The sequence below is a fragment of the Nomascus leucogenys genome, chromosome 9 (genome assembly GCF_006542625.1).
Source record: "Nomascus leucogenys isolate Asia chromosome 9, Asia_NLE_v1, whole genome shotgun sequence".
Lineage (NCBI taxonomy): Eukaryota > Metazoa > Chordata > Mammalia > Primates > Hylobatidae > Nomascus > Nomascus leucogenys.
In genome coordinates, this window is record NC_044389.1 from 105,227,677 (window position 1) to 105,239,592 (window position 11,916).

Genomic DNA, 11,916 nt, shown 5'->3' on the forward strand with positions numbered 1-11,916 from the left:
TCATCAATCCCCTGGAAATCTAACTCAGGTCAGGGTCTTTAGAAAATTGTAAGTAGCACCCCTTGCTCAAAAACCCCAAGCTGAGAAATGCTGAAACTCAAAATACTGAAGCAGCCTTCTTCATGGATGGACTGGGGCACTCTAAAAGGAAAATTCTCAGTACTCTGCTAGGATGTCCTTCTGCTAGTGATTGAGTCCATTCAGTGCCCCTTAAATTAGGAAAGATTTTTCACTACTTTGCAGGGCCTTCACATCATGTTAAGGTGAAGAAAACCTATCACTCTTTGTTCCTATATGTCAACTAGCATTTATCATGAGTGATAGCAACAAGATCCTGTGCTCACATTTCTTCTTATAATTGTGTGTCTGTGTGTGTGTGTGTGGTGTTGTGGAGGTAACAAAAACCAAAAAAGCCCACTTTCTCACCGTGTCCTCACTCTGCCAGTCCCTAGTTGTATGACTTCACTCTCTGGCCTGTATTTCTAAAATTAATGAGTTACCATGAGCAGTTGTTCTCAAATCTAGCTGATGACTACAGATATTTAAGAATTGAGAGAATCACTGCTCCCTATTAAAATCTAAAAATTTACTTTATTTTGTTTCTATGATTTCCTTCTCTTACCACGAATGAAAAATACATTATATAAGACAATAGTTATGGATAAGTAGCCATTGACCTTTCACAGTATTTTTTAGGAAAATATAAAATTGATGCTGTAAGAAAAAAATCTTCATTTTGATTTTTTCCATCATCAATGCCAGTTATGTCACTTCCTTAAGTTAGAGAAAACAAGAAGTGAGTTAAGGCAGTTAATCACGTATCCTCTTTAAGGTAATGAAATCACCCTTACTATTTAAAAATAATCAGTGCATGCTTTAGAGTAAGCTTTCCATAGTTTAGGCAGTAAGAGAGCGAGAGAGGAAGAATCGAGCCTACTTTTCTTGACTCAGTTGGTTTGTCACTGTAAAACTTAGCTGACGAATGTTCACCAAGTACTCCTACACGCTCAATAGCACACATATTATTCTTACTCAATATGTGGAGAGAAAACATACCCTTCCAACTATGATTTTTAAATTGTTGTTTTCTTAAAATAATGCTTTTTCAGTCACCTTGGAAATATATGCAAATGCAAATCTAAATCCCATATGCAGTAATGATTTGGTTGAAACAAATACTATTCCCTCGAGCTATGTTGGTTTGAGGGGGAAAAAATGACTCTTGTAGTGGGAAGATTGCAATGGCTCTGCTCCTAAGGGGGAAAAAAGCCATACAGATAAGATGTTCTTATTTATAACATGTAACAAGATATGTTGCTAGACACAAGCATCTTTCTGATGACTTATCCTGCTGATCAGAGTACCAATGAGTTTATTTTCATAATTACAACAGATGGAAAACAATAAAATTATACTTTAGGCTAATGTACTCTCACCCTTATTATCCTTTTTTTTTTTTTTTTTTGGTATGTGTGTCTCCCCTGAAGCTATTTTATAACAATATAAAACTTGCAGAAATATGGCACCGCAAAAGCCTGACCAGATTTCCTAATTATCTGTCATGACTCAAGAGTGCAGTAAGAAATTAGCTCTCCGGGGAGAGAAAAACCTTGATGGAACTCAAAATAATAGAAAGAATCCTATGATGTCTCTCCTCAACAAGTTGAGAAAGAAATCTGTCCATTTTTGGTGGGTTTACTAACTTGCTTTCCTTTTTAAAAAAAAAAAAATGTAGTTTTATGTCAGCTACAAAGAGTTGTGTTAATCAGATCCCTTAACACATGACATGCTGTCACACAAAGATTTACTCTTGTTTAATTAATTAAATTTTATTTATTTCATCCTCAATTCTATTCCATTCCTGTCTTCTCATCACAAGCTATTAATTCTGGAATAGAATGAATGAGATGTATGTATTTGGAATACATAGGTATAATGTATATATCATATATATTTAACACATCTACTTCCTTAATCTCCATATTTCCCACCCTCCTATGTACTTTTGTGTGTTCATGTGAACAAATAATTCTGGCCAATGGGGTATAGACAGAAGTGATATACACCTGGAACAAGAAACTTTCCATGGGCTTTTTTTTTTTTTTCTCTCTCTCTCTCTTTCATCATCCTTTGGATGGATAACAACACATAGTGTCGCTATAGAAACCACCCATTGAAAATGTCAAAACCTTCATCAGCCTGGGTCCTGGAATGACTGTGTAGATCCATTCTCTCAACACATACCAATGACTATACTCTCACATGAATAAAGGACTTTTCGTTTATTAACTCACTGAAATGTTAAAGTTTATCTGTACTTACCTCACTGTTTATTTCACTATAGGGAATCATGAGGTTTACATGGTCTACATTGCTGACTTTGTCAACTAATTTTTGTCTATTGTAATTCAGTTAGAATGCCTGGAAAGCCAGTCTGTAAGAGAGACAACAGAAAGCCAACTGAAGTTTTCTCTTAACCTGGGTCATTGTCACAGTGTTGGAAGCTGGATTTTATGAGAATCTCAGGTGTTCTATTGATCACTCAACCATCAATTGCACAGAGCACTGAGTCTGCGTTAGTAGCTTAAGGCAAACTGCTTTAACCAAAATAAATTGTATTAATATGGCAACATCATTTGCCTGAATACTTTGTCAGTAGGTAAGAACATTTGAAAAGAACCCATTCAAAAGATCAAGTGACACCTTATTTCTTGAAAAAAAAAAAAACAAAGACAAGCTCTTCACCAAACTAAATTACAGAAATGTATGTTAGGGAACATGTCACTACCCTACATCTACTTATTGTGCAGGAGGACCCCAGATATTTAGATGGCTTTGGAATTCTCAGAAATATTGGACATGGTAATACTAGAGTTTTCCATGTGTTGGAGCTGATAGTGTGTTTTCTATTTGTTTTTAATGGATTTTAATTTTTAGGACAGTTTAAGGCTTACAGAAATATTGAGGGTAAAGTACAAAGAATTTCCGTAGACCCCATCTCCCCCATACCCTCACTTTTCCCTATTATTCCCATCTTGCATTAGTGTGGTATATTTGTTACAACTGAGGAAATTATATCGACATATTATTATTAACTAAAGTCCATGCTGGCATTGGGGTTTATTCTTTGTGTAGTGGTACAATTCCGTGGGTTTTGCCAAACGCAAAATATCCTGTATCCACCATTATAGCATCATACAGAACAGTTTCATTGCCCTAAAAACAGCCTGTGCCCCAAGTATTTCCCTCTTCTCCCCCATAACCCTGGCAAACACCGATCTTTTTACTATCTGTACAGCTTTGTCTTTTCTGGAATGTTATATGCCTGGAATCATACAGCATTTAGCCTTTCCGCATTGGCTTCTTAAACTTAGTAACATGCAATTAAGGTTCCTCTGTATCTTTTTGTGGTTTGATAGCTCATTTCTTCTTATCTCTGAATGATATTCCATTGTATGGATGTACCAGAGTTTGTTTATCCATTCACCTATTCACCTGTTGAAGGATATCTTGATTGCTTTCAAATTTTGGCAATTATAAATAAAGCTGCTATAAACATTTATGTGTAGGCATTTCTATGGACATAACATTTTCAATTCATTTAGGTAAATACCTATGAGCACAATTGCTGGGTTGTATAGTAAAACTATGTTTAGCTTTGTAAGCAGCTGTCAGATTGTTTTTGATAGTGGCTTCACTATTTGGCTTTCCCACTAGCTGCGAATGACAGTTCCTGTGGCTCCACATCCTCACCCACATTTGATGTTGTCAGTGTTTTGATTTTTTTGCCATTCTAATAAGTGTAGTGGTATCTCATTGTGGTTTTAATTTGCAATCTCTAACGAATGTAGTGTTGAGCACCTTTTCATGTATGTATTTAACATTTGTCTATCTTCTTTGGTGAGTTGTCTGTTTAGATTTTTTGCCCATGTCTAATTGGGTTGTTTTCCTATTGCTCAGTTATAAGAGCTGGTTGTATATTTTGGAAACAAGTCCTTTATCAGATACATGTTATTCAAGTATTGTCTTTCTCTCCCAGCCTGTGGCTTTTCTTTTCTTTCTCTTAACAATGTCTTTCAGAAACAGATGTTTTTAATTTCAATAAAGTCCAACTTCATTTTCTCTTTCATGAAGCATGCTTTTGCTATTGCATCTAAAAAGTCATTTGCAAATCTGAGGTCCCCTAGATATTCTCCTACGTTATCTTTTGGTACTTATTTTTAATCTAAAAATATTTTATAATCATTATACCATTGGGGAAAGCAGAGTCATGAGTTTATGATTTACATCACTGATTTTATGTAATTTTGATTGGTGCACCACATTTCTGATATGTACAGTATTTCCCTGCTCTGAGAAGTCGTGATGTATTTGTTGGAACTGGGTGCATACTTTTTTATACAGATTAAATCTGTCCATTTTTTCTGAGTCCTTCAGGGAATCTCCTGAGAGTAGGCAGCACACTTTTATTCTTGGGAAGAGAGGAAAGCGTACCTGCTATGGAGCCATGACATTGGTCACTTTATACCTCCAAAGTCATGCCCATCATCATATCTGATTTACTGAAAGCTTCCCGTTATAAGAGGGGAACATACTCTACCTGATTCAGTGATTGGCAACTGCAGTGAATGAACTGCTGACGTCTTCCCCAAAGAAGAGCTCAAACATCATCGATTAGCAGAGATGGCGGAAAGAAGGTCCACCTTCTCTACGATACATCTGAGAGAGGACGGAGCCCAAGCTACACAGGTGCTCACCCTTGCTAGTTGTAATGCGCATCTTTGAAGAGAAGGAGGCAGGTACTAGCAATGGAAAAACTATCCCTGGGAAGTCTATGTTTATCTTTGAAAATGTGGCTGTATAATAAAGCACAGTAAGCTTAGTTTTTTCAATGTAACACTCTAAAAAGCTACTCATTCATTTTGAAGTTGCTGTCATTACTCAAGATATTTTTAGAACTATTGTTTGGAATTAGACTTTTTAAGGTGTTTACAAGAGGTACAAGAAAAATAATTCAACTTGCTTTTAAATCATGCCTCCAAATAACAACTATTGAAAGAATAAATTAATAAACTTAATTTTAAAAACTAAATCAATAAGCTATTGACTTTTTCAGCAGTAAAATAAAATAAAAAATCCAGGTATAATTATATGATAGAATTAATGTTTAGAAAATTAAGGTACTGCAAAGATCTACAAGAAACTACATGTTTTTTGAACACTTATTTTCCATTAAATGGAGTAATAATGCAGTTTTCTTCCTTGTTTACCATATCTCATACTGTATTCACTTATTTTTGTTTCCTTTTCCACCCATACTGACACTTTTTCACCTCACCAGTAACTACAGTATTGGCTAAACTTCCAGGACCTTATTCCTCCCTTAAATAATTACAAAGAATCTAACATTCTGTGAGGTTACTTACTCCCATTACAACACTAAACTACTCTCCCAATGGAGTCAGTGCTATTAGAACTCATTTCCTTGAAGTCTATTTCGCTTTTACTTTTTCAGCCAACTCACTCTCCCTCCCTAATTTGGATTATAAACTCAGGGGAAGGGACTGTGTCTTACCCTATATCAACTAGGTGTTCAATGAATATTATTAATTATTATTAAAATTCATAATGATGCCAGGCTTGGCCTAATCAATTTTAATTCAGCTTAATCTCTTTCAATTAAGTTTAATTTAGGAGGTGCTGCCCTGATATTTTTCTTTTACCTAGATTTCTAATTTACTTCTGCAATAGGCTCCTCCTTTCATCTTTTTTTTCTTGCCTCATAAATTTCTTCTACAGGAAAGATGTTTTCTTTATGCCATTGCTAAGGTGCATTTTATCTGACAGATGCTTTTAAAAGAGACTGCTTTCCTTGCTTATTCTAAAGCGTTATGCACAGCTTTTTGTATTAAACCTAATTTTTCTCCCACTGAATTGAAAAAAGCTGACTGAAACAAACTCACCTCTAGGCAGTTACGGTTCATATTAGCAAGTGGGAAGGGTACCTGATGAGCAGTTTCTGTGCTTTGGAGAAAGTGCTCCTGTAGCCGTGTGGAAGACGGATTAAGCTGAGTAAGAGTAGAGACAAGATCTATTTGGAGGCTACTGAAATTATCCAAAGCTCTGACAGTAATGATAGAGAGCTTTCAGTATATACTTTGAGAAAGGTGACCAAAGAGAACTTGCTGATGACAGGGAGTTGTGAGAAGCGGATCTGAGCAGCGGGTGATACAGGAGGAGAAGCAGGGACAATGGCATGTGTTCTGGGTACTGCTAGTTTAATAAATAAAGACTTGGAAGTGTCTGGGCCTGGTGGCTCATGCCTGTAATCCCAGCACTTTGGGAGGCCAAGGTGAGAGGATCACTTGAGGCTAGGAGTTCGAGACCAGCCTGGCCAACATGGCAAAACCTCGTCTCTACTAAAAATACAAAAATTAGCAGGGTGTGGTGGCCCATGCCTGTAATCCCAGCTACTGGGGAGGCTGAGGCAGAGGAGTCGCTTGAAGCCAGAAGGCGGAGGTGGCAGTGAGCTGAGATCGCGTCTCTGCACTCTAGCCTGGGCAGCAGAGTGAGGCCCTATTTCAAAGACTTGGAAGAGGTGAGGATCACCTTTCCTTAGGAAAGAATAGTACCCTCTAAAGGGAATGGCTGGGTAAAATACTGAAGATGGCTGAGGCTGGAAGTATAGAAAATGCCAATATTTATGGAGATAAAGAAATACAAATTCAAGAAGTATACCGAGTAGCAGTGAACAGAAAAATAAGACAATGAGGAAAACATCTGCTTATGTAAGCCATCTGGTATTTATCATCAGGGGCTCTGGAAAGGGAGAATTGCACATGATTCTGAGCCTCTAGGGTGTGCTCTCTGTCAAGAGAGGGAATTCACTTAAAAGGCACTATTAACAGGGCTGATGTGTGGCTAGGGGGCTGCAGCTAGCGGGTAGGCTCTGGTACCTCTCTACAGTAGTTTGAGGTTAGCATCCGTTCTGATATGTCAGCCTGTGCAGTGTTACATATTTATAATATCACTGGACTGTAACAGTAGCTATCTCTTTTTCCTTGCAACTGTACTTCCCATCTAACTTGTTGCTCTAAGAAGATAGTTCCCTGCCTCTCATTCTTATATAAGACCATCTCTAAAATGTTTTTGATGGTGGCATGATGCAGCTGAATGAGGAATCATGCACACACTTGGAGCTCAGTCCTAAGTATGACACTCATTAGCTTTCTGAACTTGGGTAAGTTATTAAAACTTTCTGAATTTCAATTATTTGCATAAAAATGGAGAAAAAAACAAGAAAAATCCAATGAGATGCCACATATGACACTACATATCATATAACCAATAAGATAGAGGCGCTGAGTAAATGTTGATTTTTCTTTTGCTCTGGCAAGTCAGTTCCATCTCTCCTTTCCAGGAAGTTTTTGTACCCTGGTATTCCTGAAATCCTAAAATTAGGTCCTCTTTACTGCTAGTCCCTCTTAGGATGATGATCAATGCCACCTTTTCAGAGAAGTCTTTGAAAGAATCAACTCTTCAAAGAGGAACACAGAGTTAACACCTATATGAAAAGATGGCAATATTCATCATTCTTTTACCCATTCTTATAAAGTTTTTTGCCTATATTTTCTTAAGCAATCTGAGTAACACTGTGTCTTTCATTGTTCACTCTTTCATCCATTTCAGCTGTTATCTTTTTACTCTTTAGCCAAATATACAGTGATGGCTCAACTGATGAAGTGGTGAAATAAACATCTGCTCACACACATCCTGTTGAAATGCAGACTAGAGCCTTAAGCATTTTTAGCTGACAAGTTATCTGTACATATGCAGCATTTTACACTTACCAAGAAGAATTCTATGTGCTAAACACATGCAAAAACGTAATTGCCAGCCCCATAAAAGTAAAAGATTTCCCTTTACCTTCTGTAATTTCCATGATGGTTATAAAGGTTTTCAGTCTTCATGTGAGTGGTCAAAATTAAGTCACTTTGATTTATTTTGAATCAAACAAACAACAAAAGTTCGTGATTTCCAGAGCGAGGCATTTTCAATTAGAGATGAAGTGGATGAGAGATTTCACAAGGAAAAGTTTTGAAATATGAAACCCAACTAGGCTTTTCTTCAAAAGAGATAACATGAAGCAGAATACAGTAGTGAACCGGGCGCTTAGGCTTGCATCTGGAGTCCTGGAGTTTCACGCCTGACTCATGAGTAAAAAGCATGAATTAATGCAATTTATTCCACTATCAGTGTCTCTAAAATGAGAATATTGGACAGAAGAGCTCAGAAAAGAGGCAACCTACAAACACATGGAATATAAAAGGTCATCAACAAATGCTAGCTGCCTTCCCCTAATTCTAATCATAACATGCCATGATTGTAGTGCTGTTATTCACATACGGACATTCTGTTTTGCTTGACTCTACCACAATGTGTTTGAAGTAACAACTCCATAGTAAATATAACAATTAACTCAATCACTCTCCTTCCTTACCTAAAGTCTTTCATAGTAAATGTGAAAGCCATGTTTTGGCAGTAAGAAAATAAATTATATGAAGCCAGGCCGTAGTATGAGAAAGCTTTATATATATTGCATGGTCAGAATTAACACTGTAGATAGTCTAGTCAATAGTTTCCATAATAGTGCAACCATTAAACACTTCAGCTCAACTAATTATGTTAAACTAGAAAGCAAATGTGTGCAAAAACAGGCTTATACATTCATTTACATTTACATTATGAGGACATATAATATACGGGCTTTTGACCAAGAAATACTCTGAACATGGCTGGCATGGGGCTTTGTGTATCACATAAACATCTATTGCATTAAAATGATTGATGTGAGTTGAAATCACAGAACCAGGTCCTAGCCCAACAGGCAATAGAAGGCTTGGGTTGATTAGCCTATTTCACATTTAAAGTTCAAAGAGAGATCGTGGGTGACCCAATCAAGGTTGATTGGTGGAGAAACCTGCAAGGCAGTCAACACAGAAAAAAAAAGAGAGAAAATTTAATAACAACTGAAAAGTAAAATCAAAGATAATGACTTGACCTGAGCTTACAGAGGCTGGGAGACTCAGAAATGATGTTTTTCACTTCATCCATAACACACACTGCTCTTCTCTGGTCCTGAAAATAGCATGTAACCTATGAAGCATCCTATTAGCTGTTTCAGAAAAGCACATTTTCTTCTGAAAAGAAATCGGTTTAAGAATCAAGGAAGCAAGTACACACACAAAGCCAAACACACTGGGTTCAGCACTCATTCAAAATGTCATGTCATTCGAATACGTCTCTGGTTTTTAATGGTGCTTCACTTGGGTCTAATCACATTCAAACCCTGCTGGGTTGCATGCTATTATATGCTCTAAAAATGTATAGGCGAGACATAACAAAAATAAAAAGCTCATATAAGCCAGTAGCTGAAGCACAGGAAGAAGACGCCTTTGGGATTCCATATCGTTTGGTGCAACTGGCTTACAAGGTCATCTATGACTCGTTGCCCACCTGTGTCTCCGTTCCCTCATTGTGAAAATAAGAGTGATCATTAGAAATGATTTATGACCTAGACTTGTCATATTTATTTTCTTTAAATTACATTTAGGAGGCCGTTTTAGCGAAACAGAGAAACAGCTCTGATTGTCTCCTTTTCTTTCCTACTACAACATGAACGACCCTGGGAAGACATTTCCAAATGTCTGTTTCTACCAACATGGGAGCAGCGTTATTTCTACATTTTCCAGGAATATCGTGGTTATGAAAAGTTTCAAGTGAAAGGATAATATAAAACTTTCTTCCCAAATATTTCAAGTGGTGAATTTTCTTGTTCTGATCATTTTAGCTTTGTAAAAGCTTATATTAAATTGTATGTGCACATCAAACAGTATTATGTATCTTTAGGCAAGCACATAGGAATAACTGGTCCTTTGATTATTTTCCCCCTGAAGTTTGAACATTTGCTCATGAAGGCTTTGCTATTTTTTTTTTTATTGTTGACATTCAAATGGAATTGAACCAAGAATTTTCTGGTCAGAAGAAGAAAAAAGATAAAATTGATAGAAGCCAAATAAACTTGTGATCGTTTTTGACAATTTCCCAACATGGTTTCTTCCTCATACCAGCTGCCAGAGTGATGTAATCAGAAACAAAATGCACTTTATGATAAATGCCTTGGGGTAAATGTAGCTCACAAAAGATATTACAGTTTTCTCTCTTTGGCTTCCTCAAAAATACATCTTCATCTTGAATTGCCTTAACATTAGCTGGTTATCCAAAGACAAAAGGAAACACATACACATATATACACAGGTATACTCATCGAGTTCGGCTCATAGAGCCAAGAGATGACCATATTATGTTTTATTTTCCTAATCCCAGGACAACTAAACATTAACATGTTTTGCCCAGAGTAACTGAATATGACAAGAAATATGAAAGAACATATTGTAGGTGCAGACAGCTCTTCCCAAAGTAAATTTAAATGGCATAGGTATAAAAAACACTCCTGTAGGAGGCTTCATTCCATTTGCAGAACTCAATCTGTGCCACTGACAAAATAATCAGACACCAAGGAAAGAAGCGTGACCCATTAAGTGAGCTGGGGTTTGAAGTTCAGAGGCGTTTGGTGGAACATGTGGATGGGCTAGTAAGGCGCTGTGGATCCATGGGAACAGGATGGGCATGAGAAGATCCTGTAAGACCTGCTAAAATCCCCAACAGGGGAACAGGACGTCAGCAGATGCGAGGGCCACTGTGGCCACAGCAGTGCTGTTGGAGTGTTACCAGGGCTTGGCATGGGCCATGTTGACTCACAACAGGCATAGTATATGTACATTACCTCTGGCCTTGATCACAGAGTGGGAAGCCCACTAAGTGGAACCAATACTCCTCAATCAGATCAACAGTCACTGAAAAATAGCCTTCTAATATCATAAGAAACAATACTTTAAAATAATAAAGTAATCTGCTGTATGTAGTAGCAGGAATGCCTAACCATCTCCTTGCAGCCAAGTCCTCCTTTTCCCAGGTTAGGTTCAGGTAGCAAACCAGGAAGACTGATCTGCTACTCATAAAACTATATGAACAAACTCTTAATGCCTAGACATAAGAGTGTTAGGACGTCTGCCCAGGGACCAGTCTAGAAGATTACAAGAGGTGCTCAGACTGCACTTTGAAAGCTAGTCTTTTAGTGCTGCAGTAAAACAATTTATTTTTTCAATACCAGGGAACACTGTAAGCCATGAAGCAATCATAAGCCTCTTGCTAAATGATCTCTAACCTTTACTCAGCCCAGCCCTGTTGTCCAGAGCTCTCATGTCCCAGGGGCTCCCCAGTGGCTCATCTCCCTCCCACCTATGCCTGCTGTTCCTTTCTTGCCCTAGAGAAAATACAAATCTCATTTAATTCACACCATTGTGGTATGAGCAGTGTGAGTGCTGAAGATTGAAGGAGGTTCCTCCCATCAGAAGTTCTCAATCTGCTGTGCACTGGACCCCCAGGAGGTCTTGTTAGCTCAGATTACTGGGCCTTACCCAGAGTCTCTGAGTCTGTATCTCTAGGATGGGGCCAGGGATCAAGCATTTCTTTCTTTCTTTTTTTTTTTTGTTTGAGACAGGATCTCACTCTGTCACCCCAGCTGGAGTGCAGTGATGTAATCATTTCTCACTGTAGCCTCAACCACCTAGACTCAAGCAATCCTCTTGCCTCAGCCTCCCGACTAGCTGGTACTATAGGTGCATGCCACCATGCCTGGCTAATTAAAAAAAAAATGTAGAGATGGAGTCTCACTATGTTGTCAAGCTTGGTCTCAAACTCCTGAGTTTAAGCAGTCCTCCCACCTTGGCCTCCCAAAATGCTGGGATTACAGGCATGAGCCACCCTATCCAGCTGGAACAAGCATTTCTAACA

General features: G+C 37.8%; 1 long non-coding RNA gene across 1 annotated transcript; it reads right to left on the reverse strand.

Moving 5' to 3' along the window:
* Window positions 1-567: 567 nt before the first annotated feature.
* Window positions 568-5,346, reverse strand: LOC105738233. Its single transcript, XR_001113994.2, has 4 exons — window positions 5,271-5,346; window positions 4,601-4,779; window positions 2,323-2,434; window positions 568-774 (listed from the first exon to the last, which is right to left on the reverse strand). It is a non-coding gene; the product is annotated as an uncharacterized LOC105738233 (long non-coding RNA).
* Window positions 5,347-11,916: the final 6,570 nt, after the last annotated feature.